General features: G+C 44.3%; 10 non-coding genes across 10 annotated transcripts; all 10 read right to left on the reverse strand.

Annotated features, from left to right (window-relative positions):
* Window positions 1-29: 29 nt before the first annotated feature.
* Window positions 30-102, reverse strand: TRNAF-GAA (transfer RNA phenylalanine (anticodon GAA)). The gene has a single exon. It is a non-coding gene; the product is annotated as a tRNA-Phe (tRNA).
* A 1,673-nt stretch (window positions 103-1,775) lies between these two features.
* On the reverse strand, window positions 1,776-1,848 carry TRNAF-GAA (transfer RNA phenylalanine (anticodon GAA)). Its single transcript has one exon. It is a non-coding gene; the product is annotated as a tRNA-Phe (tRNA).
* Window positions 1,849-2,342: 494 nt separating this feature from the next.
* On the reverse strand, window positions 2,343-2,415 carry TRNAF-GAA (transfer RNA phenylalanine (anticodon GAA)). Its single transcript has one exon. It is a non-coding gene; the product is annotated as a tRNA-Phe (tRNA).
* A 1,673-nt stretch (window positions 2,416-4,088) lies between these two features.
* On the reverse strand, window positions 4,089-4,161 carry TRNAF-GAA (transfer RNA phenylalanine (anticodon GAA)). Its single transcript has one exon. It is a non-coding gene; the product is annotated as a tRNA-Phe (tRNA).
* Window positions 4,162-4,655: 494 nt separating this feature from the next.
* On the reverse strand, window positions 4,656-4,728 carry TRNAF-GAA (transfer RNA phenylalanine (anticodon GAA)). The gene has a single exon. It is a non-coding gene; the product is annotated as a tRNA-Phe (tRNA).
* Window positions 4,729-6,402: 1,674 nt separating this feature from the next.
* Window positions 6,403-6,475, reverse strand: TRNAF-GAA (transfer RNA phenylalanine (anticodon GAA)). The gene has a single exon. It is a non-coding gene; the product is annotated as a tRNA-Phe (tRNA).
* A 494-nt stretch (window positions 6,476-6,969) lies between these two features.
* On the reverse strand, window positions 6,970-7,042 carry TRNAF-GAA (transfer RNA phenylalanine (anticodon GAA)). Its single transcript has one exon. It is a non-coding gene; the product is annotated as a tRNA-Phe (tRNA).
* A 2,241-nt stretch (window positions 7,043-9,283) lies between these two features.
* TRNAF-GAA (transfer RNA phenylalanine (anticodon GAA)) lies at window positions 9,284-9,356 on the reverse strand. The gene has a single exon. It is a non-coding gene; the product is annotated as a tRNA-Phe (tRNA).
* Window positions 9,357-11,596: 2,240 nt separating this feature from the next.
* TRNAF-GAA (transfer RNA phenylalanine (anticodon GAA)) lies at window positions 11,597-11,669 on the reverse strand. Its single transcript has one exon. It is a non-coding gene; the product is annotated as a tRNA-Phe (tRNA).
* Window positions 11,670-12,163: 494 nt separating this feature from the next.
* On the reverse strand, window positions 12,164-12,236 carry TRNAF-GAA (transfer RNA phenylalanine (anticodon GAA)). Its single transcript has one exon. It is a non-coding gene; the product is annotated as a tRNA-Phe (tRNA).
* Window positions 12,237-25,928: the final 13,692 nt, after the last annotated feature.

Raw genomic sequence — 25,928 nt, forward strand, 5'->3', positions numbered from 1 at the left:
TACACCTAATTAGCTAGGTGCTCAGTCCTTGCCGAAACCCGGGATTGAACCAGGGACCTTTAGATCTTCAGTCTAACGCTCTCCCAACTGAGCTATTTCGGCCAGTTGTCAAAGAATACCTTCCTGATGATTCTTAATCATTGTAGGCAACAAGTGGGCATCTGATCAATCACTAGGAGGGTACATCTATGTGTTAAAGTATGCTGTATCCTTCTGCAGCTAACTGGGCACAATTAGTCAATTTATTTTTTATTGCGCAAGCTAGGTATTTCTTTTTTTCTAAACGCTAAATAGGCTAGCAATCTAATACACAGAAATGTGTGGCATGAGGAAGCAAGCTATATCATCTGACACTTTGGTCCAAGGTTAGATGGAAAATGATGCAGGCTACAGTTTACCCTAAAATCGAGATAGAAACGGCAAATAAGGGAAGTCAAAGCTGAAGGCAAGAGAGGTGGAATCCATTTTCAAAGAAAGATAGAAAACACGTACTGTCTTGTACTGATGGTATGTCAATTAGGTTGATGAAAGGTTTTATTAATTAAATAAAACGTCACCGGAAGCTGACTCCAAAAAAGAAACTTGCCTGACGAACTAGCTGCTCAGTCTTTGACCAAACCAAGGATTTAACCAGGGACCCTTAGATCTAAAGTTTGACGTCCTCGCAACTGAGCTCTTTCAGCCCGTTTTTTCACAGTGCCTTCCTTATTATTATTAATCATTGTAGACAAGAAATATAAGTCGCAATCATTCACTGTGAGGGTACAGCTATGTGTTACACTTTGCTGTATCCTTCTGTAGCTAACTGGGGGCAATTACTCCTTTACTTTTTTGCTACGCGAGCTAGGTACTTCTTTTTTTCTAAACTCTGAATAGGCTACCATTCTCATAAACAGAAATGTGTGGCATGACTAAGCAAGCTATATCATCTGACAGTTTGGCTCATGGGAAAATGGAAGATGACGCCGCCTACGGTTTACATCAAAATCAAGATAGAAACGGGAAATAATGGAAGTCAAAGCTGAAGGCAAGAGAGGTGGAAGCCATTTTGAAAGGAAGATAGAAAATAAGTGCTCTTTTGTACCGATGGCATGTCGATCAGGTTGATGCAAGTTTTTATCAATGAAATAAAATGTCCCTTGAGAGTGACTCCAAGAAAGAAACATGCCTAACAAGCTGAGTGCTTGGTCTTTGGCACAACCCAGGATTCAACCAAGGACCTTTTTTATCTTTAGTCTAACATTCTCCCAACTGAGATATTTAAACCAGGTGTCATGAAAAGCTTTCCGTATCATTTTTAATCATTGTAGACAAGACACAGAAGTCTAAATCATTCACTGTGAGGGTACAGCTATGTCTTAAACTTTGCTGTATCCTTCTCCAGTTAACTGGGTGTAATTAGGGAATTCGTTTTTTATTGTGCAAGCTAGGTATTTCTTTTTTTCTAAACTCTAAATAGGCTAGCAATCTAATGCACAGAAATGTGTGGCATGAGTAAGCAAGCTATTTCATCCGACACTTTGGTTCAAGGGAAGATGGAGACTGATGCAGACTGCGGGTTACCTAAAAATCAAGACAGAAACAGTAAATAATGGAAGTCAAAGCTGAAGGCAAGAGCGGTGGAATCCATTTTGAAAGGAAGATAGAAAACAAGTACTGTCTTGTACTGATGGTATGTCAATTAGGTTGATGAAAGATTTTATCAATTAAATAAAACGTCACCAGAAGCTGAATCCAAGAAAGAAACACGCCTAACAAGCTGTCTTCTGAGTCTTTGCCGAAACCCGGGATTGAACCAGGGACCTTTAGATCTTCAGTCTAACGCTCTCCCAACTGAGCTATTTCGGCCAGTTATTTCACAGGTCCCTCCGTTTTCTTCTTAATCATTGTAGACAAGACATACACCTCGAAATCATTCACTTTGAGGGTACAGCTATGTCTTAAACTTCCGGTATCCTTCTGCAGCTAACTGGGTGCATTTACTCATTTACTTTTTTGGTGCGCAACCTAGGTACTTCTTTTATTCCAAACTCTGAATAGGCACACAAATGTGTGGGATGAGTAAGCAAGCTATATCATCTGACAGCTTGGTTCATGGGAAAATAGAAGATGATGCAGCCTAAGCTTTACATTAAAATCAAGATAGAAACTGGAAATAATGGAAGTCAAAGCTGAAGGCAAGAGAGGTGGAAGCCATTTTGAAAGGAAGATAGAACGCAAGTGCTGTGCTCTACTGATGGTATGTCGATCAGGTTATTGAAAGGTTTCATCTATGAACTAAAATGTCTACTGAAGCTGACTCCAAGAGAGAACTACACCTAATTAGCTAGGTGCTCAGTCCTTGCCGAAACCCGGGATTGAACCAGGGACCTTTAGATCTTCAGTCTAACGCTCTCCCAACTGAGCTATTTTGGCCAGTTGTCAGAAAATACCTTCCTGATGATTCTTAATCATTGTAGGCAACAAGTGGGCATCTGATCAATCACTAGGAGGGTACATCTATGTGTTAAAGTATGCTGTATCCTTCTGCAGCTAACTGGGCACAATTAGTCAATTTATTTTTTATTGCGCAAGCTAGGTATTTCTTTTTTTCTAAACGCTAAATAGGCTAGCAATCTAATACACAGAAATGTGTGGCATGAGGAAGCAAGCTATATCATCTGACACTTTGGTCCAAGGTTAGATGGAAAATGATGCAGGCTACAGTTTACCCTAAAATCGAGATAGAAACGGCAAATAATGGAAGTCAAAGCTGAAGGCAAGAGAGGTGGAATCCATTTTCAAAGAAAGATAGAAAACACGTACTGTCTTGTACTGATGGTATGTCAATTAGGTTGATGAAAGGTTTTATTAATTAAATAAAACGTCACCGGAAGCTGACTCCAAAAAAGAAACTTGCCTGACGAACTAGCTGCTCAGTCTTTGACCAAACCAAGGATTTAACCAGGGACCCTTAGATCTAAAGTTTGACGTCCTCGCAACTGAGCTCTTTCAGCCCGTTTTTTCACAGTGCCTTCCTTATTATTGTTAATCATTGTAGACAAGAAATATAAGTCGCAATCATTCACTGTGAGGGTACAGCTATGTGTTACACTTTGCTGTATCCTTCTGTAGCTAACTGGGGGCAATTACTCCTTTACTTTTTTGCTACGCGAGGTAGGTACTTCTTTTTTTCTAAACTCTGAATAGGCTACCACTCTCATAAACAGAAATGTGTGGCATGACCAAGCAAGCTATATCATCTGACAGTTTGGCTCATGGGAAAATGGAAGATGACGCCGGCTACGGTTTACATTAAAATCAAGATAGAAACGGGAAATAATGGAAGTCAAAGCTGAAGGCAAGAGAGGTGGAAGCCATTTTGAAAGGAAGATAGAAAATAGGTGCTCTTTTGTACCGATGGCATGTCGATCAGGTTGATGCAAGTTTTTATCAATGAAATAAAATGTCACTTGAGAGTGATTCCAAGAAAGAAACATGCCTAACAAGCTGAGTGCTTGGTCTTTGGCACAACCCAGGATTGAACCAAGGACCTTTTTTATCTTTAGTCTAACATTCTCCCAACTGAGATATTTTAGCCAGGTGTCATGAAAAGCTTTCCGTATCATTTTTAATCATTGTAGACAAGACACAGAAGTCTAAATCATTCACTGTGAGGGTACAGCTATGTCTTAAACTTTGCTGTATCCTTCTCCAGTTAACTGGGTGTAATTAGGGAATTCGTTTTTTATTGTGCAAGCTAGGTATTTCTTTTTTTCTAAGCTCTAAATAGGCTAGCAATCTAATGCACAGAAATGTGTGGCATGAGTAAGCAAGCTATTTCATCCGACACTTTGGTTCAAGGGAAGATGGAGACTGATGCAGACTGCGGGTTACCTAAAAATCAAGACAGAAACAGTAAATAATGGAAGTCAAAGCTGAAGGCAAGAGAGGTGGAATCCATTTTGAAAGGAAGATAGAAAACAAGTACTGTCTTGTACTGATGGTATGTCAATTAGGTTGATGAAAGGTTTTATCAATTAAATAAAACGTCACCAGAAGCTGAATCCAAGAAAGAAACACGCCTAACAAGCTGTCTTCTGAGTCTTTGCCGAAACCCGGGATTGAACCAGGGACCTTTAGATCTTCAGTCTAACGCTCTCCCAACTGAGCTATTTCGGCCAGTTATTTCACAGGTCCCTCCGTTTTCTTCTTAATCATTGTAGACAAGACATACACCTCGAAATCATTCACTTTGAGGGTACAGCTATGTCTTAAACTTCCGGTATCCTTCTGCAGCTAACTGGGTGCATTTACTCATTTACTTTTTTGGTGCGCAACCTAGGTACTTCTTTTATTCCAAACTCTGAATAGGCACACAAATGTGTGGGATGAGTAAGCAAGCTATATCATCTGACAGCTTGGTTCATGGGAAAATAGAAGATGATGCAGCCTAAGCTTTACATTAAAATCAAGATACAAACTGGAAATAATGGAAGTCAAAGCTGAAGGCAAGAGAGGTGGAAGCCATTTTGAAAGGAAGATAGAACGCAAGTGCTGTGCTCTACTGATGGTATGTCGATCAGGTTATTGAAAGGTTTCATCTATGAACTAAAATGTCTACTGAAGCTGACTCCAAGAGGGAACTACACCTAATTAGCTAGGTGCTCAGTCCTTGCCGAAACCCGGGATTGAACCAGGGACCTTTAGATCTTCAGTCTAACGCTCTCCCAACTGAGCTATTTCGGCCAGTTGTCAAAGAATACCTTCCTGATGATTCTTAATCATTGTAGGCAACAAGTGGGCATCTGATCAATCACTAGGAGGGTACATCTATGTGTTAAAGTATGCTGTATCCTTCTGCAGCTAACTGGGCACAATTAGTCAATTTATTTTTTATTGCGCAAGCTAGGTATTTCTTTTTTTCTAAACGCTAAATAGGCTAGCAATCTAATACACAGAAATGTGTGGCATGAGGAAGCAAGCTATATCATCTGACACTTTGGTCCAAGGTTAGATGGAAAATGATGCAGGCTACAGTTTACCCTAAAATCGAGATAGAAACGGCAAATAAGGGAAGTCAAAGCTGAAGGCAAGAGAGGTGGAATCCATTTTCAAAGAAAGATAGAAAACACGTACTGTCTTGTACTGATGGTATGTCAATTAGGTTGATGAAAGGTTTTATTAATTAAATAAAACGTCACCGGAAGCTGAGTCCAAAAAAGAAACTTGCCTGACGAACTAGCTGCTCAGTCTTTGACCAAACCAAGGATTTAACCAGGGACCCTTAGATCTAAAGTTTGACGTCCTCGCAACTGAGCTCTTTCAGCCCGTTTTTTCACAGTGCCTTCCTTATTATTATTAATCATTGTAGACAAGAAATATAAGTCGCAATCATTCACTGTGAGGGTACAGCTATGTGTTACACTTTGCTGTATCCTTCTGTAGCTAACTGGGGGCAATTACTCCTTTACTTTTTTGCTACGCGAGCTAGGTACTTCTTTTTTTCTAAACTCTGAATAGGCTACCACTCTCATAAACAGAAATGTGTGGCAGGACTAAGCAAGCTATATCATCTGACAGTTTGGCTCATGGGAAAATGGAAGATGACGCCGGCTACGGTTTACATCAAAATCAAGATAGAAACGGGAAATAATGGAAGTCAAAGCTGAAGGCAAGAGAGGTGGAAGCCATTTTGAAAGGAAGATAGAAAATAAGTGCTCTTTTGTACCGATGGCATGTCGATCAGGTTGATGCAAGTTTTTATCAATGAAATAAAATGTCCCTTGAGAGTGACTCCAAGAAAGAAACATGCCTAACAAGCTGAGTGCTTGGTCTTTGGCACAACCTAGGATTGAACCAAGGACCTTTTTTTATCTTTAGTCTAACATTCTCCCAACTGAGATATTTAAACCAGGTGTCATGAAAAGCTTTCCGTATCATTTTTAATCATTGTAGACAAGACACAGAAGTCTAAATCATTCACTGTGAGGGTACAGCTATGTCTTAAACTTTGTTGTATCCTTCTCCAGTTAACTGGGTGTAATTAGGGAATTTGTTTTTTATTCTGCAAGCTAGGTATTTCTTTTTTTCTAAACTCTAAATAGGCTAGCAATCTAATGCACAGAAATGTGTGGCATGAGTAAGCAAGCTATTTCATCCGACACTTTGGTTCAAGGGAAGATCGAGACTGATGCAGACTGCGGGTTACCTAAAAATCAAGATAGAAACAGTAAATAATGGAAGTCAAAGCTGAAGGCAAGAGAGGTGGAATCCATTTTGAAAGGAAGATAGAAAACAAGTACTGTCTTGTACTGATGGTATGTCAATTAGGTTGATGAAAGGTTTTATCAATTAAATAAAACGTCACCAGAAGCTGAATCCAAGAACGAAACACGTCTAAAAAGCTGTCTTCTGAGTCTTTGCCGAAACCCGGGATTGAACCAGGGACCTTTAGATCTTCAGTCTAACGCTCTCCCAACTGAGCTATTTCGGCCAGTTATTTCACAGCTCCCTCCGTTTTCTTCTTAATCATTGTAGACAAGACATACACCTCCAAATCATTCACTTTGATGGTACAGCTATGTCTTAAACTTCCGGTATCCTTCTGCAGCTAACTGGGTGCATTTACTCATTTACTTTTTTGGTGCGCAACCTAGGTACTTCTTTTATTCCAAACTCTGAATAGGCACACAAATGTGTGGGATGAGTAAGCAAGCTTTATCATCTGACAGCTTGGTTCATGGGAAAATAGAAGATGATGCAGCCTAAGCTTTACATTAAAATCAAGATACAAACTGGAAATAATGGAAGTCAAAGCTGAAGGCAACAGAGGTGGAAGCCATTTTGAAAGGAAGATAGAACGCAAGTGCTGTGCTCTACTGATGGTATGTCGATCAGGTTATTGAAAGGTTTCATCTATGAACTAAAATGTCTACTGAAGCTGACTCCAAGAGAGAACTACACCTAATTAGCTAGGTGCTCAGTCCTTGCCGAAACCCGGGATTGAACCAGGGACCTTTAGATCTTCAGTCTAACGCTCTCCCAACTGAGCTATTTCGGCCAGTTGTCAGAGAATACCTTCCTGATGATTCTTAATCATTGTAGGCAACAAGTGGGCATCTGATCAATCACTAGGAGGGTACATCTATGTGTTAAAGTATGCTGTATCCTTCTGCAGCTAACTGGGCACAATTAGTCAATTTATTTTTTATTGCGCAAGCTAGGTATTTCTTTTTTTCTAAACGCTAAATAGGCTAGCAATCTAATACACAGAAATGTGTGGCATGAGGAAGCAAGCTATATCATCTGACACTTTGGTCCAAGGTTAGATGGAAAATGATGCAGGCTACAGTTTACCCTAAAATCGAGATAGAAACGGCAAATAATCGAAGTCAAAGCTGAAGGCAAGAGAGGTGGAAACCATTTTCAAAGGAAGATAGAAAACACGTACTGTCTTGTACTGATGGTATGTCAATTAGGTTGATGAAAGGTTTTATTAATTAAATAAAACGTCACCGGAAGCTGACTCCAAAAAAGAAACTTGCCTGACGAACTAGCTGCTCAGTCTTTGACCAAACCAAGAATTTAACCAGGGACCCTTAGATCTAAAGTTTGACGTCCTCGCAACTGAGCTCTTTCAGCCCGTTTTTTCACAGTGCCTTCCTTATTATTGTTAATCATTGTAGACAAGAAATATAAGTCGCAATCATTCACTGTGAGGGTACAGCTATGTGTTACACTTTGCTGTATCCTTCTGTAGCTAACTGGGGGCAATTACTCCTTTACTTTTTTGCTACGTGAGGTAGGTACTTCTTTTTTTCTAAACTCTGAATAGGCTACCACTCTCATAAACAGAAATGTGTGGCATGACCAAGCAAGCTATATCATCTGACAGTTTGGCTCATGGGAAAATGGAAGATGACGCCGGCTACGGTTTACATCAAAATCAAGATAGAAACGGGAAATAATGGAAGTCAAAGCTGAAGGCAAGAGAGGTGGAAGCCATTTTGAAAGGAAGATAGAAAATAAGTGCTCTTTTGTACCGATGGCATGTCGATCAGGTTGATGCAAGTTTTTATCAATGAAATAAAATGTCCCTTGAGAGTGACTCCAAGAAAGAAACATGCCTAACAAGCTGAGTGCTTGGTCTTTGGCACAACCCAGGATTGAACCAAGGACCTTTTTTTATCTTTAGTCTAACATTCTCCCAACTGAGATATTTAAACCAGGTGTCATGAAAAGCTTTCCGTATCATTTTTAATCATTGTAGACAAGACACAGAAGTCTAAATCATTCACTGTGAGGGTACAGCTATGTCTTAAACTTTGCTGTATCCTTCTCCAGTTAACTGGGTGTAATTAGGGAATTCGTTTTTTATTGTGCAAGCTAGGTATTTCTTTTTTTCTAAACTCTAAATAGGCTAGCAATCTAATGCACAGAAATGTGTGGCATGAGTAAACAAGCTATTTCATCCGACACTTTGGTTCAAGGGAAGATGGAGACTGATGCAGACTGCGGGTTACCTAAAAATCAAGACAGAAACAGTAAATAATGGAAGTCAAAGCTGAAGGCAAGAGAGGTGGAAGCCATTTTGAAAGGAAGATAGAAAACAAGTACTGTCTTGTACTGATGGTATGTCAATTAGGTTGATGAAAGGTTTTATCAATTAAATAAAACGTCACCAGAAGCTGAATCCAAGAAAGAAACACGCCTAAAAAGCTGTCTTCTGAGTCTTTGCCGAAACCCGGGATTGAACCAGGGACCTTTATATCTTCAGTCTAACGCTCTCCCAACTGAGCTATTTCGGCCAGTCATTTGACCGGTCCCTCCGTTTTCTTCTTAATCATTGTAGACAAGACATACACCTCGAAATCATTCACTTTGAGGGTACAGCTATGTCTTAAACTTCCGGTATCCTTCTGCAGCTAACTGGGTGCAATTACTCATTTACTTTTTTGGTGCGCAACCTAGGTACTTCTTTTATTCCAAACTCTGAATAGGCACACAAATGTGTGGGATGAGTAAGCAAGCTATATCATCTGACAGCTTGGTTCATGGGAAAATGGAAGATGACGCAGCCTAAGCTTTACATTAAAATCAAGATAGAAACTGGAAATAATGGAAGTCAAAGCTGAAGGCAACAGAGGTGGAAGCCATTTTGAAAGGAAGATAGAACGCAAGTGCTGTGCTCTACTGATGGTATGTTGATCAGGTTATTAAAAGGTTTCATCTATGAACGAAAATGTCTACTGAAGCTGACTCCAAGAGAGAACTACACCTAATTAGCTAGGTGCTCAGTCCTTGCCAAAACCCGGGATTGAACCAGGGACCTTTAGATCTTCAATCTAACGCTCTCCCAACTGAGCTATTTCGGCCACTTATTTCACAGGTCCCTCCGTATTCTTCTTAATCATTGTAGACAAGACATACACCTCGAAATCATTCACTTTGAGGGTACAGCTATGTCTTAAACTTCCGGTATCCTTCTGCAGCTAACTGGGTGCAATTACTCCTTTACTTTTTTGGTGCGCAACCTAGGTACTTCTTTTATTCCAAACTCTGAATAGGCACACAAATGTGTGGGATGAGTAAGCAAGCTATATCATCTGACAGCTTGGTTCATGGGAAAATGTAAGATGATGCAGCCTAAGGTTTACATTAAAATCAAGATAGAAACTGGAAATAATGGAAGTCAAAGCTGAAGGCAAGAGAGGTGGAAGCCATTTTGAAAGGAAGATAGAACGCAAGTGCTGTGCTCTACTGATGGTATGTCGAACAGGTTATTAAAAGGTTTCATCTATGAACTAAAATGTCTACTGAAGCTGACTCCAAGAGAGAACTACACCTAATTAGCTAGGTGCTCAGTCCTTGCCAAAACCCGGGATTGAACCAGAGAGCTTTAGATCTTCAGTTTAACGCTCTCCCAAATGAGCTATTTCAGCCAGTTGTCAGAGAATACCTTCCTGATGATTCTTAATCATTGCAGGCAACAAGTGGGCATCTGATCAATCACTAGGAGGGTACATCTATGTGTTAAAGTATGCTGTATCCTTCTGCAGCTAACTGGGCACAATTAGTCAATTTATTTTTTATTGCGCAAGCTAGGTATTTCTTTTTTTCTAAACGCTAAATAGGCTAGCAATCTAATACACAGAAATGTGTGGCATGAGGAAGCAAGCTATATCATCTGACACTTTGGTCCAAGGTTAGATGGAAAATGATGCAGGCTACAGTTTACCCTAAAATCGAGATAGAAACGGCAAATAATGGAAGTCAAAGCTGAAGGCAAGAGAGGTGGAATCCATTTTCAAAGAAAGATAGAAAACACGTACTGTCTTGTACTGATGGTATGTCAATTAGGTTGATGAAAGGTTTTATTAATTAAATAAAACGTCACCGGAAGCTGACTCCAAAAAAGAAACTTGCCTGACGAACTAGCTGCTCAGTCTTTGACCAAACCAAGGATTTAACCAGGGACCCTTAGATCTAAAGTTTGACGTCCTCGCAACTGAGCTCTTTCAGCCCGTTTTTTCACAGTGCCTTCCTTATTATTGTTAATCATTGTAGACAAGAAATATAAGTCGCAATCATTCACTGTGAGGGTACAGCTATGTGTTACACTTTGCTGTATCCTTCTGTAGCTAACTGGGGGCAATTACTCCTTTACTTTTTTGCTACGCGAGGTAGGTACTTCTTTTTTTCTAAACTCTGAATAGGCTACCACTCTCATAAACAGAAATGTGTGGCATGACCAAGCAAGCTATATCATCTGACAGTTTGGCTCATGGGAAAATGGAAGATGACGCCGGCTAGGGTTTACATTAAAATCAAGATAGAAACGGGAAATAATGGAAGTCAAAGCTGAAGGCAAGAGAGGTGGAAGCCATTTTGAAAGGAAGATAGAAAATAAGTTCTCTTTTGTACCGATGGCATGTCGATCAGGTTGATGCAAGTTTTTATCAATGAAATAAAATGTCACTTGAGAGTGACTCCAAGAAAGAAATATGCCTAACAACCTGAGTGCTTGGTCTTTGGCACAACCCAGGATTGAACCAAGGACCTTTTTTATCTTTAGTCTAACATTCTCCCAACTGAGATATTTTAGCCAGGTGTCATGAAAAGCTTTCCGTATCATTTTTAATCATTGTAGACAAGACACAGAAGTCTAAATCATTCACTGTGAGGGTACAGCTATGTCTTAAACTTTGTTGTATCCTTCTCCAGTTAACTGGGTGTAATTAGGGAATTTGTTTTTTATTCTGCAAGCTAGGTATTTCTTTTTTTCTAAACTCTAAATAGGCTAGCAATCTAATGCACAGAAATGTGTGGCATGAGTAAGCAAGCTATTTCATCCGACACTTTGGTTCATGGAAAGATGGAGACTGATGCAGACTGCGGTTTACCTAAAAATCAAGATAGAAACAGTAAATAATGGAAGTCAAAGCTGAAGGCAAGAGAGGTGGAATCCATTTTGAAAGGAAGATAGAAAACAAGTACTGTCTTGTACTGATGGTATGTCAATTAGGTTGATGAAAGGTTTTATCAATTAAATAAAACGTCACCAGAAGCTGAATCCAAGAAAGAAACACGCCTAAAAAGCTGTCTTCTGAGTCTTTGCCGAAACCCGGGATTGAACCAGGGACCTTTAGATCTTCAGTCTAACGCTCTCCCAACTGAGCTATTTCGGCCAGTTATTTCACAGCTCCCTCCGTTTTCTTCTTAATCATTGTAGACAAGACATACACCTCCAAATCATTCACTTTGATGGTACAGCTATGTCTTAAACTTCCGGTATCCTTCTGCAGCTAACTGGGTGCATTTACTCATTTACTTTTTTGGTGCGCAACCTAGGTACTTCTTTTATTCCAAACTCTGAATAGGCACACAAATGTGTGGGATGAGTAAGCAAGCTATATCATCTGACAGCTTGGTTCATGGGAAAATAGAAGATGATGCAGCCTAAGCTTTACATTAAAATCAAGATACAAACTGGAAATAATGGAAGTCAAAGCTGAAGGCAACAGAGGTGGAAGCCATTTTGAAAGGAAGATAGAACGCAAGTGCTGTGCTCTACTGATGGTATGTCGATCAGGTTATTGAAAGGTTTCATCTATGAACTAAAATGTCTACTGAAGCTGACTCCAAGAGAGAACTACACCTAATTAGCTAGGTGCTCAGTCCTTGCCGAAACCCGGGATTGAACCAGGGACCTTTAGATCTTCAGTCTAACGCTCTCCCAACTGAGCTATTTCGGCCAGTTGTCAGAGAATACCTTCCTGATGATTCTTAATCATTGTAGGCAACAAGTGGGCATCTGATCAATCACTAGGAGGGTACATCTATGTGTTAAAGTATGCTGTATCCTTCTGCAGCTAACTGGGCACAATTAGTCAATTTATTTTTGTGAGAAACTGGGGCTGATTGCAGAGGCCCCATAACTTTTTGCCCCCATTTTCCACTTTATGCTGGTGTTTTCCTGACTCTGATGGTGCCCTGGGTACTGCTAACCAGTCCCAGGGCCTGTGCTCTGTGTAAAATGGATATGCAAATTAGGCTAATTATAATTGGCTAAGTTAACCTACCTATAAGTCCCTAGTATATGGTAGGGCATGTAGGTTTAGGGACCACAGCATAGGTGGTGCACACCTAGGTGCATTGCTGAGGTGCCCAGTGTCATTTTAAAAGCAAGCCTGCCTTGCTGGCTGCTTTTAAATTAAAGTTATATGCAAATTCGACTTTGGAATTAAAGGTACTTCCAAAGTCTTAAACTACCTTATTTTTACATATAAGTCACCCCTAAGGTGTGCCCTATGTGCCCCTAGGGCTGGGTGCCATGTAACTATAAGCAGCGACTTTATAAAAATAGATTTATATGCCCTGGTGAGGTAAAAACAGCCAAATTCGTTTTTCCCTCATTGAAGTGAATGGCCTTCATAGGCTAGAATGGGCAGACTTTATTTTAAATTTTAAAGTCTCCTTAAATGTTACATACCAAGAATTTGGTATCAAATTGATTGTTATAATAAATCCCACAACTTCCAGTTGTTGGATTTAATATAACTAGTGCAGGTAAAAAGTTTAGACTTTACCTAAAAAGTTGCCAATTTCAGCTCTGCATTGTTTTTGCTGCTGTGCTCTGATTGGCCAGCCTGCAGCAGCTTCTGCCAGGCTGCTTTAATGAGGTGTGAAGTGGCCTGACTTCACACAAAGGAATGTGCTTGGGGGAGAGAATCTCCCCTCAGCAGATGGGGAAGCAGGAAGGGGGAGGGCTGCCAAACTGGTCTTCAAAGGCAGAGAAGGACATCTGGAGCACCCAGCAACACCCCCACATCCTGCAACCCCAGACAGCTAGGTGCCCCCTTGATTAGATTAGGAGAGGGCAGGAGAGGGGTGTGTTTATGCTTTTTAGCCACACCAGTGGGTGGGCTCAGCCAGATCTCTCCTCTAAAAATCAGATTCATCCATTTTGGATTTTTAGAGACTGTTGCCTTCTGGGATGGATTTTTGCCACACTTCCCAGGAAGTGGTCATCACAGGGGGACGACCCTGTCCCTGATTGGAGGACCAGGGCCCCCCTGCTTTTCACCCAGGAGCAAGGATAAAACTGGCAGACCTGCACCCACGCCTCAGATCCCCTCCAGAATTCAACAAGAAAGGAACTAAAGAAGAAGAAGGACTGCCCTGCTGGACCCCTGGCCTGCACCTGGACCCTGCACTCAGAAAGACTGCACCAGCTGCACACTTGGGCTTCACCACAAGAAGGACTTTGCCTGGCTTCCACTGGTTCAAGGAGGGACTCCCTGTTTGCTACAGGTGAAAAATTGCTAACCAGAGTCCCCTGCACCAACTCCTGAAAAAGTGACCAGCTGACCACTGCCCAGTGGCCAAAAAGGAGTTTGCGCCAGGTGCACTCTGGGAGTTGAAGTCCGCACTTCCCAAGGACCATCACAGAACTTCTGGACCCTTGGGGTGAGCTGTGGACCCCAAAAGAACCTTAAAAGAACATCTGGGTGAAGCCCCAGAAGTTTGGAAAAGATTGGAGAAATTTTAGAAAAAAGCTCCATAAAGTGACCGACTCGACGCGGAAATTCTAGCCGGCTTGCCTCAACCGCGACCCGGCCTGACTTCGTGGTTCGTCCCGGTCAAGAAAAACATCCGAAAAAGAGACTAAGTCCGAACGTAAAAAGTTGACCGGGACCTTCCAGCCATCGTATCCGAGAAGGGCTCCACGGACGTCGGATCAAGATCCAGGTTTACCCCGGTCGAAGGATTTTCATCTCGAAAAAACGACTAAGTCCGAAGGTAGAAATCACCACCGAGGAAACCGACTTCGCGTATCCGGACAAGGGCTCCAGGAGGTCGGATCCAACTGGCAGGTTCGTCCCGGTGAAGAAAAACTTCAAAATAAAGACTAAGTCAGAAGGTAACTTTTTAACCGAGGCCTCCCGCGACCTGTAGCCGAGCAGGGCTCCATCGCGGTCGGCCTGAAAGTTTGACTTTGTCCCGGTCCTGGTGCAACCAGATGACCCGATTGGCGCTTTTTATTTCTATGCGCTAGAAAATAATAATACTTTAAAAATTCATATCTCCGGTTCCCCTGAACCGATTTTAATCGTTTTTGTGTCATTTTAAATATAAAAATATAAGCTATTTTTATAAATTGGTTTTGGATTTTTAAACTGTTTCCTGTGTTTTATTTAATTACTGTTTTGTGATATTTGAATGCTTTACACTTTGTCTCCTAAGTTAAGCCTTGACGCTCGATGCCAAGCTACCAAGGGTAGAGCTGGGATTAATTTACTGAGACCTAACTGTACTTTTGTGGAGGTTTGTGGCTTGTTGCTAGGTGTAGGTACCTACCTGCCCTACCAATAACCCATTTTCCAACATAATTGGAAGCAGCGACGGGATCCTGTACTTGTGTTCAATATCACGTTACAGTTTTAGATAAAAACAAATTAAAAATCCTTTAAATTGTCCTAGTGCAAAAATTGTTTTTAATTTTTAATTTTAATTTTTTTAAAAAAAATTAATTTGGATTAATTTCAATTATTGAATTTTTGTAATTTTTCTAAATTCCTGTTACCAATTTTTGCAAAACGTTTTTGTTGACACAAAACTAGGGAACCATGGAGCTTGATCTGGCTAGCCTACCCACACTGACAGTAGTCCAGCTTAGGGGGTTGTGTATTGAGAGGGGGTTGCCTGCAACCACTAATCTCAGGAAGGAAATCCTGATTAAATCCCTGACAGCATGGGCTGAGGCCCAAGAGGTAGAGACAGAGGAAGCTCCAGAGGGGGAAGAAAAAGAGCAAGATGCTAACTCTAACCACTCAGGGGAGGGAAGGCATCAGACCCCAAGTGAGGGAGAGGAGGAACGGTCCTCACTGGACACAGTCACTAGGGGCAGACCCAAAGCTAGTGGTAGGAAGAGGGTCCTTTCAGGAGGAGAGAACCCATCCATCAGGGAAAGAGAGCTGGAAGCCCAGCTAGCCTACATAGCTTTGGAAGCAGAGAAGCTGGCCCTAGAAAAGAAAAAGTGGGCATACAAAGAGAAAAGAGATGGAAGCAGCGATAAAGAAGTTGAGGTGTCCATGGGTGGGGGAGTTTGCCCCAGATTACCCAAGGGGGTAGTTCCTGCTTATATAGAGGGGGATGACATAGATAAGTGGCTAGGGGCCTTTGAGAGGGCACTCCAAATGAGAAGGGTTAAGCCTCAATACTGGGGTTCCCTTTTGTGGGAGTTGGTCCCCAACTCAGGGAGGGATAGGCTTCTGACCTTAAGGGGGGAGGAGGCAGATTCATACCCTAGTATGAAGAGGTGCTTAGTCAAGAAGTTTGGTCTGACCCCAGAGCAATATAGAATGAAGTTCAGGGACACCCAGAAGGTCAGTACCCAGTCTTGGGTTGACTTTGTGGACACCTCACTAAAGGCACTAGAGGGCTGGATTATTGGCAACAAAGTAAATACTTATGAGGGGTTATACAATCTGATCATGAGAGAGCACATCTTGACCAATTGTATCCAAGAAAGGTTACGCCAGCATCTAGTGGACTCTAAGCTGACCAACCCTAGAGAGCTAGGGGAGGCAGCTGATGAGTGGTTGAGAACCAGGGTGGTTGTCAAGTCCCAGGGGGGAGACTCCAAGAAGGGGGGGACAGGTCCCCAAAAACCTAAGGAGGGAGGTGGTAAGCCCACCACAGAGACTCCCTCTGTACCCCAGAACCCTAAGAAGGAGGAGAGTAAATCCCACTCCCACTCTGACATGCAGAGACAGGGAGACCCAGGGTTAAAAAAGCTCTTGGACAGTAGGGCTTGCTTTGACTGTCAGCAGACAGGTCACTTCAGAGGAGATGCAGCCTGTCCAAAGAAGGTGGTTAGCACTGGGCTGTCCAGTGTAGCCATAGAGGAGGATTCCTCAGATGATGAAGTCCTCCTAGCATTGTGCTGGGAGACAGGACCAGATGGTAAGCTGGTGATCCCTGAGGGTGGGAGTAGGCACTTCCACCACATTCAAGTGAATGGGATCCCTACCACTGGCCTGAGAGACACCGGTGCCAGTCACACTATAGTGAGTGACCGGTTAGTGACCCCAGACATGTATGTCCCAGGAAAGACAAAGAAAGTCAGGATAGCCACAGGGGAGGTCACCTCCAAACCTGTAGCCATAGTGCCCCTAGAGAGGGAGGGTATCCTTGACTGGATTAGGGTGGTAGTCAGTGCTGACCTTCCCCTAGATTGTATCCTGGGCAATGACCTCCCAGAGGTGAGTCTGGTCACAGATGGGGTGGTCGCCCAGGGCGCCCCCCCAACCCAAAGTCCTGGGGAGTCAGTCCCTACAGTTAGGAGACAGGGGTCCCCAAGAAAAGGAAAGAAGAAAAGGAAGGGTAGGCCACTCTTAAAGAGAGTTCCAGGGAGCCAAGGGCCTTCTGCCCCAGTAGGGGGGGAGCCCAGAGTTGGCACTGGTGAGGCCTCACCTGACCCCAAGGAAGTCCTGAGTAGTCGGGCAGCTGTCCAGATGCAAGGTGTTGCCCCTGCACTGACAGAAGGGAGAGTGGAAGGAGGGTGTCTGCCACAGGAGGTGGTAGCCCCCCACTCTAGACAGCAAGAGGGGTGCCAGGACCCCAAAGATGCCCCTAAAGCAGCTCAGCCACCTGTCAGTGGAGAGCTTAGGGTGTGGTTCTGGGTACTGACAGCTGTCAGTAGCCTCTGCTGGGTGCTAGCCTTCCTGGCAGCACTGTACTTGGCCTGGGAGGCAGACCCCAAGGCCAATAGCAAAGTAGGCCCCCTGACCCTGTTGGTCATGGTGGGGTTGCTCAAGTGTTGGGTGACCTCTTTGGGTAAGCTAGGTGTTGCCCTAGCAAAGTTAGGAGTAGGGGAGGTGGGCACCTCACTACCCAAGTTGGCAGAGAGAGAGGAGGAAGACCCCCCTAGAGGGAAGTTTCAGTTTGAGTTGGGTCCTTTTACTGTTGGGATGGCTTCACTACCCAGAGGGAGTGACCCTGACAGGAGGATATAAGGCAGAGTAGGCCCTGCAAAGGGACAGCCAGTTTTCTTCACTGTCTTCCTCGCCTAACAAGCCAGGAAGACTCTCCCAGGGTTGGGCTGAGTCTCCTGGGCGTGTGGGCTGGGGGGGGGTTGTGTGAGAAACTGGGGCTGATTGCAGAGGCCCCATAACTTTTTGCCCCCATTTTCCACTTTATGCTGGTGTTTTCCTGACTCTGATGGTGCCCTGGGTACTGCTAACCAGTCCCAGGGCCTGTGCTCTGTGTAAAATGGATATGCAAATTAGGCTAATTATAATTGGCTAAGTTAACCTACCTATAAGTCCCTAGTATATGGTAGGGCATGTAGGTTTAGGGACCACAGCATAGGTGGTGCACACCTAGGTGCATTGCTGAGGTGCCCAGTGTCATTTTAAAAGCAAGCCTGCCTTGCTGGCTGCTTTTAAATTAAAGTTATATGCAAATTCGACTTTGGAATTAAAGGTACTTCCAAAGTCTTAAACTACCTTATTTTTACATATAAGTCACCCCTAAGGTGTGCCCTATGTGCCCCTAGGGCTGGGTGCCATGTAACTATAAGCAGCGACTTTATAAAAATAGATTTATATGCCCTGGTGAGGTAAAAACAGCCAAATTCGTTTTTCCCTCATTGAAGTGAATGGCCTTCATAGGCTAGAATGGGCAGACTTTATTTTAAATTTTAAAGTCTCCTTAAATGTTACATACCAAGAATTTGGTATCAAATTGATTGTTATAATAAATCCCACAACTTCCAGTTGTTGGATTTAATATAACTAGTGCAGGTAAAAAGTTTAGACTTTACCTAAAAAGTTGCCAATTTCAGCTCTGCATTGTTTTTGCTGCTGTGCTCTGATTGGCCAGCCTGCAGCAGCTTCTGCCAGGCTGCTTTAATGAGGTGTGAAGTGGCCTGACTTCACACAAAGGAATGTGCTTGGGGGAGAGAATCTCCCCTCAGCAGATGGGGAAGCAGGAAGGGGGAGGGCTGCCAAACTGGTCTTCAAAGGCAGAGAAGGACATCTGGAGCACCCAGCAACACCCCCACATCCTGCAACCCCAGACAGCTAGGTGCCCCCTTGATTAGATTAGGAGAGGGCAGGAGAGGGGTGTGTTTATGATTTTTAGCCACACCAGTGGGTGGGCTCAGCCAGATCTCTCCTCTAAAAATCAGATTCATCCATTTTGGATTTTTAGAGACTGTTGCCTTCTGGGATGGATTTTTGCCACACTTCCCAGGAAGTGGTCATCACAGGGGGACGACCCTGTCCCTGATTGGAGGACCAGGGCCCCCCTGCTTTTCACCCAGGAGCAAGGATAAAACTGGCAGACCTGCACCCACGCCTCAGATCCCCTCCAGAATTCAACAAGAAAGGAACTAAAGAAGAAGAAGGACTGCCCTGCTGGACCCCTGGCCTGCACCTGGACCCTGCACTCAGAAAGACTGCACCAGCTGCACACTTGGGCTTCACCACAAGAAGGACTTTGCCTGGCTTCCACTGGTTCAAGGAGGGACTCCCTGTTTGCTACAGGTGAAAAATTGCTAACCAGAGTCCCCTGCACCAACTCCTGAAAAAGTGACCAGCTGACCACTGCCCAGTGGCCAAAAAGGAGTTTGCGCCAGGTGCACTCTGGGAGTTGAAGTCCGCACTTCCCAAGGACCATCACAGAACTTCTGGACCCTTGGGGTGAGCTGTGGACCCCAAAAGAACCTTAAAAGAACATCTGGGTGAAGCCCCAGAAGTTTGGAAAAGATTGGAGAAATTTTAGAAAAAAGCTCCATAAAGTGACCGACTCGACGCGGAAATTCTAGCCGGCTTGCCTCAACCGCGACCCGGCCTGACTTCGTGGTTCGTCCCGGTCAAGAAAAACATCCGAAAAAGAGACTAAGTCCGAACGTAAAAAGTTGACCGGGACCTTCCAGCCATCGTATCCGAGAAGGGCTCCACGGACGTCGGATCAAGATCCAGGTTTACCCCGGTCGAAGGATTTTCATCTCGAAAAAACGACTAAGTCCGAAGGTAGAAATCACCACCGAGGAAACCGACTTCGCGTATCCGGACAAGGGCTCCAGGAGGTCGGATCCAACTGGCAGGTTCGTCCCGGTGAAGAAAAACTTCAAAATAAAGACTAAGTCAGAAGGTAACTTTTTAACCGAGGCCTCCCGCGACCTGTAGCCGAGCAGGGCTCCATCGCGGTCGGCCTGAAAGTTTGACTTTGTCCCGGTCCTGGTGCAACCAGTTGACCCGATTGGCGCTTTTTGTTTCTATGCGCTAGAAAATAATAATACTTTAAAAATTCATATCTCCGGTTCCCCTGAACCGATTTTAATCGTTTTTGTGTCATTTTAAAGATAAAAATATAAGCTATTTTTATAAATTGGTTTTGGATTTTTAAACTGTTTCCTGTGTTTTATTTAATTACTGTTTTGTGATATTTGAATGCTTTACACTTTGTCTCCTAAGTTAAGCCTTGACGCTCGATGCCAAGCTACCAAGGGTAGAGCTGGGATTAATTTACTGAGACCTAACTGTACTTTTGTGGAGGTTTGTGGCTTGTTGCTAGGTGTAGGTACCTACCTGCCCTACCAATAACCCATTTTCCAACATAATTGGAAGCAGCGACGGGATCCTGTACTTGTGTTCAATATCACGTTACAGTTTTAGATAAAAACAAATTAAAAATCCTTTAAATTGTCCTAGTGCAAAAATTGTTTTTAATTTTTAATTTTAATTTTTTTAAAAAAATTTAATTTGGATTAATTTCGATTATTGAATTTTTGTAATTTTTCTAAATTCCTGTTACCAATTTTTGCAAAAAGTTTTTGTTGACACAAAACTAGGGAACCATGGAGCTTGATCTGGCTAGCCTACCCACACTGACAGTAGTCCAGCTTAGGGGGTTGTGTATTGAGAGGGGGTTGCCTGCAACCACTAATCTCAGGAAGGAAATCCTGATTAAATCCCTGACAGCATGGGCTGAGGCCCAAGAGGTAGAGACAGAGGAAGCTCCAGAGGGGGAAGAAAAAGAGCAAGATGCTAACTCTAACCACTCAGGGGAGGGAAGGCATCAGACCCCAAGTGAGGGAGAGGAGGAACGGTCCTCACTGGACACAGTCACTAGGGGCAGACCCAAAGCTAGTGGTAGGAAGAGGGTCCTTTCAGGAGGAGAGAACCCATCCATCAGGGAAAGAGAGCTGGAAGCCCAGCTAGCCTACATAGCTTTGGAAGCAGAGAAGCTGGCCCTAGAAAAGAAAAAGTGGGCATACAAAGAGAAAAGAGATGGAAGCAGCGATAAAGAAGTTGAGGTGTCCATGGGTGGGGGGGTTTGCCCCAGATTACCCAAGGGGGTAGTTCCTGCTTATATAGAGGGGGATGACATAGATAAGTGGCTAGGGGCCTTTGAGAGGGCACTCCAAATGAGAAGGGTTAAGCCTCAATACTGGGGTTCCCTTTTGTGGGAGTTGGTCCCCAACTCAGGGAGGGATAGGCTTCTGACCTTAAGGGGGGAGGAGGCAGATTCATACCCTAGTATGAAGAGGTGCTTAGTCAAGAAGTTTGGTCTGACCCCAGAGCAATATAGAATGAAGTTCAGGGACACCCAGAAGGTCAGTACCCAGTCTTGGGTTGACTTTGTGGACACCTCACTAAAGGCACTAGAGGGCTGGATTATTGGCAACAAAGTAAATACTTATGAGGGGTTATACAATCTGATCATGAGAGAGCACATCTTGACCAATTGTATCCAAGAAAGGTTACGCCAGCATCTAGTGGACTCTAAGCTGACCAACCCTAGAGAGCTAGGGGAGGCAGCTGATGAGTGGTTGAGAACCAGGGTGGTTGTCAAGTCCCAGGGGGGAGACTCCAAGAAGGGGGGGACAGGTCCCCAAAAACCTAAGGAGGGAGGTGGTAAGCCCACCACAGAGACTCCCTCTGTACCCCAGAACCCTAAGAAGGAGGAGAGTAAATCCCACTCCCACTCTGACATGCAGAGACAGGGAGACCCAGGGTTAAAAAAGCTCTTGGACAGTAGGGCTTGCTTTGACTGTCAGCAGACAGGTCACTTCAGAGGAGATGCAGCCTGTCCAAAGAAGGTGGTTAGCACTGGGCTGTCCAGTGTAGCCATAGAGGAGGATTCCTCAGATGATGAAGTCCTCCTAGCATTGTGCTGGGAGACAGGACCAGATGGTAAGCTGGTGATCCCTGAGGGTGGGAGTAGGCACTTCCACCACATTCAAGTGAATGGGATCCCTACCACTGGCCTGAGAGACACCGGTGCCAGTCACACTATAGTGAGTGACCGGTTAGTGACCCCAGACATGTATGTCCCAGGAAAGACAAAGAAAGTCAGGATAGCCACAGGGGAGGTCACCTCCAAACCTGTAGCCATAGTGCCCCTAGAGAGGGAGGGTATCCTTGACTGGATTAGGGTGGTAGTCAGTGCTGACCTTCCCCTAGATTGTATCCTGGGCAATGACCTCCCAGAGGTGAGTCTGGTCACAGATGGGGTGGTCGCCCAGGGCGCCCCCCCAACCCAAAGTCCTGGGGAGTCAGTCCCTACAGTTAGGAGACAGGGGTCCCCAAGAAAAGGAAAGAAGAAAAGGAAGGGTAGGCCACTCTTAAAGAGAGTTCCAGGGAGCCAAGGGCCTTCTGCCCCAGTAGGGGGGAGCCCAGAGTTGGCACTGGTGAGGCCTCACCTGACCCCAAGGAAGTCCTGAGTAGTCGGGCAGCTGTCCAGATGCAAGGTGTTGCCCCTGCACTGACAGAAGGGAGAGTGGAAGGAGGGTGTCTGCCACAGGAGGTGGTAGCCCCCCACTCTAGACAGCAAGAGGGGTGCCAGGACCCCAAATATGCCCCTAAAGCAGCTCAGCCACCTGTCAGTGGAGAGCTTAGGGTGTGGTTCTGGGTACTGACAGCTGTCAGTAGCCTCTGCTGGGTGCTAGCCTTCCTGGCAGCACTGTACTTGGCCTGGGAGGCAGACCCCAAGGCCAATAGCAAAGTAGGCCCCCTGACCCTGTTGGTCATGGTGGGGTTGCTCAAGTGTTGGGTGACCTCTTTGGGTAAGCTAGGTGTTGCCCTAGCAAAGTTAGGAGTAGGGGAGGTGGGCACCTCACTACCCAAGTTGGCAGAGAGAGAGGAGGAAGACCCCCCTAGAGGGAAGTTTCAGTTTGAGTTGGGTCCTTTTACTGTTGGGATGGCTTCACTACCCAGAGGGAGTGACCCTGACAGGAGGATATAAGGCAGAGTAGGCCCTGCAAAGGGACAGCCAGTTTTCTTCACTGTCTTCCTCGCCTAACAAGCCAGGAAGACTCTCCCAGGGTTGGGCTGAGCCTCCTGGGCGTGTGGGCTGGGGGGGGGGTTGTGTGAGAAACTGGGGCTGATTGCAGAGGCCCCATAACTTTTTGCCCCCATTTTCCACTTTATGCTGGTGTTTTCCTGACTCTGATGGTGCCCTGGGTACTGCTAACCAGTCCCAGGGCCTGTGCTCTGTGTAAAATGGATATGCAAATTAGGCTAATTATAATTGGCTAAGTTAACCTACCTATAAGTCCCTAGTATATGGTAGGGCATGTAGGTTTAGGGACCACAGCATAGGTGGTGCACACCTAGGTGCATTGCTGAGGTGCCCAGTGTCATTTTAAAAGCAAGCCTGCCTTGCTGGCTGCTTTTAAATTAAAGTTATATGCAAATTCGACTTTGGAATTAAAGGTACTTCCAAAGTCTTAAACTACCTTATTTTTACATATAAGTCACCCCTAAGGTGTGCCCTATGTGCCCCTAGGGCTGGGTGCCATGTAACTATAAGCAGCGACTTTATAAAAATAGATTTATATGCCCTGGTGAGGTAAAAACAGCCAAATTCGTTTTTCCCTCATTGAAGTGAATGGCCTTCATAGGCTAGAATGGGCAGACTTTATTTTAAATTTTAAAGTCTCCTTAAATGTTACATACCAAGAATTTGGTATCAAATTGATTGTTATAATAAATCCCACAACTTCCAGTTGTTGGATTTAATATAACTAGTGCAGGTAAAAAGTTTAGACTTTACCTAAAAAGTTGCCAATTTCAGCTCTGCATTGTTTTTGCTGCTGTGCTCTGATTGGCCAGCCTGCAGCAGCTTCTGCCAGGCTGCTTTAATGAGGTGTGAAGTGGCCTGACTTCACACAAAGGAATGTGCTTGGGGGAGAGAATCTCCCCTCAGCAGATGGGGAAGCAGGAAGGGGGAGGGCTGCCAAACTGGTCTTCAAAGGCAGAGAAGGACATCTGGAGCACCCAGCAACACCCCCACATCCTGCAACCCCAGACAGCTAGGTGCCCCCTTGATTAGATTAGGAGAGGGCAGGAGAGGGGTGTGTTTATGATTTTTAGCCACACCAGTGGGTGGGCTCAGCCAGATCTCTCCTCTAAAAATCAGATTCATCCATTTTGGATTTTTAGAGACTGTTGCCTTCTGGGATGGATTTTTGCCACACTTCCCAGGAAGTGGTCATCACAGGGGGACGACCCTGTCCCTGATTGGAGGACCAGGGCCCCCCTGCTTTTCACCCAGGAGCAAGGATAAAACTGGCAGACCTGCACCCACGCCTCAGATCCCCTCCAGAATTCAACAAGAAAGGAACTAAAGAAGAAGAAGGACTGCCCTGCTGGACCCCTGGCCTGCACCTGGACCCTGCACTCAGAAAGACTGCACCAGCTGCACACTTGGGCTTCACCACAAGAAGGACTTTGCCTGGCTTCCACTGGTTCAAGGAGGGACTCCCTGTTTGCTACAGGTGAAAAATTGCTAACCAGAGTCCCCTGCACCAACTCCTGAAAAAGTGACCAGCTGACCACTGCCCAGTGGCCAAAAAGGAGTTTGCGCCAGGTGCACTCTGGGAGTTGAAGTCCGCACTTCCCAAGGACCATCACAGAACTTCTGGACCCTTGGGGTGAGCTGTGGACCCCAAAAGAACCTTAAAAGAACATCTGGGTGAAGCCCCAGAAGTTTGGAAAAGATTGGAGAAATTTTAGAAAAAAGCTCCATAAAGTGACCGACTCGACGCGGAAATTCTAGCCGGCTTGCCTCAACCGCGACCCGGCCTGACTTCGTGGTTCGTCCCGGTCAAGAAAAACATCCGAAAAAGAGACTAAGTCCGAACGTAAAAAGTTGACCGGGACCTTCCAGCCATCGTATCCGAGAAGGGCTCCACGGACGTCGGATCAAGATCCAGGTTTACCCCGGTCGAAGGATTTTCATCTCGAAAAAACGACTAAGTCCGAAGGTAGAAATCACCACCGAGGAAACCGACTTCGCGTATCCGGACAAGGGCTCCAGGAGGTCGGATCCAACTGGCAGGTTCGTCCCGGTGAAGAAAAACTTCAAAATAAAGACTAAGTCAGAAGGTAACTTTTTAACCGAGGCCTCCCGCGACCTGTAGCCGAGCAGGGCTCCATCGCGGTCGGCCTGAAAGTTTGACTTTGTCCCGGTCCTGGTGCAACCAGATGACCCGATTGGCGCTTTTTGTTTCTATGCGCTAGAAAATAATAATACTTTAAAAATTCATATCTCCGGTTCCCCTGAACCGATTTTAATCGTTTTTGTGTCATTTTAAAGATAAAAATATAAGCTATTTTTATAAATTGGTTTTGGATTTTTAAACTGTTTCCTGTGTTTTATTTAATTACTGTTTTGTGATATTTGAATGCTTTACACTTTGTCTCCTAAGTTAAGCCTTGACGCTCGATGCCAAGCTACCAAGGGTAGAGCTGGGATTAATTTACTGAGACCTAACTGTACTTTTGTGGAGGTTTGTGGCTTGTTGCTAGGTGTAGGTACCTACCTGCCCTACCAATAACCCATTTTCCAACAATTTTTTATTGCGCAAGCTAGGTATTTCTTTTTTTCTAAACGCTAAATAGGCTAGCAATCTAATACACAGAAATGTGTGGCATGAGGAAGCAAGCTATATCATCTGACACTTTGGTCCAAGGTTAGATGGAAAATGATGCAGGCTACAGTTTACCCTAAAATCGAGATAGAAACGGCAAATAATCGAAGTCAAAGCTGAAGGCAAGAGAGGTGGAAACCATTTTCAAAGGAAGATAGAAAACACGTACTGTCTTGTACTGATGGTATGTCATTTAGGTTGATGAAAGGTTTTATCAATTAAATAAAACGTCACCAGAAGCTGAATCCAAGAAAGAAACACGCCTAACAAGCTGCCTTCTGAGTCTTTGTCGAAACCCGGGATTGAACCAGGGACCTTTAGATCTTCAGTCTAACACTCTCCCAACTGAGCTATTTCGGCCAGTTATTTCACAGGTCCCTCCGTTTTCTTCTTAATCATTGTAGACAAGACATACACCTCGAAATCATTCACTTTGAGGGTACAGCTATGTCTTAAACTTCCGGTATCCTTCTGCAGCTAACTGGGTGCATTTACTCAT

This window comes from Pleurodeles waltl, chromosome 8, assembly GCF_031143425.1.
Source record: "Pleurodeles waltl isolate 20211129_DDA chromosome 8, aPleWal1.hap1.20221129, whole genome shotgun sequence".
Classification (NCBI taxonomy): Eukaryota; Metazoa; Chordata; class Amphibia; order Caudata; family Salamandridae; genus Pleurodeles; species Pleurodeles waltl.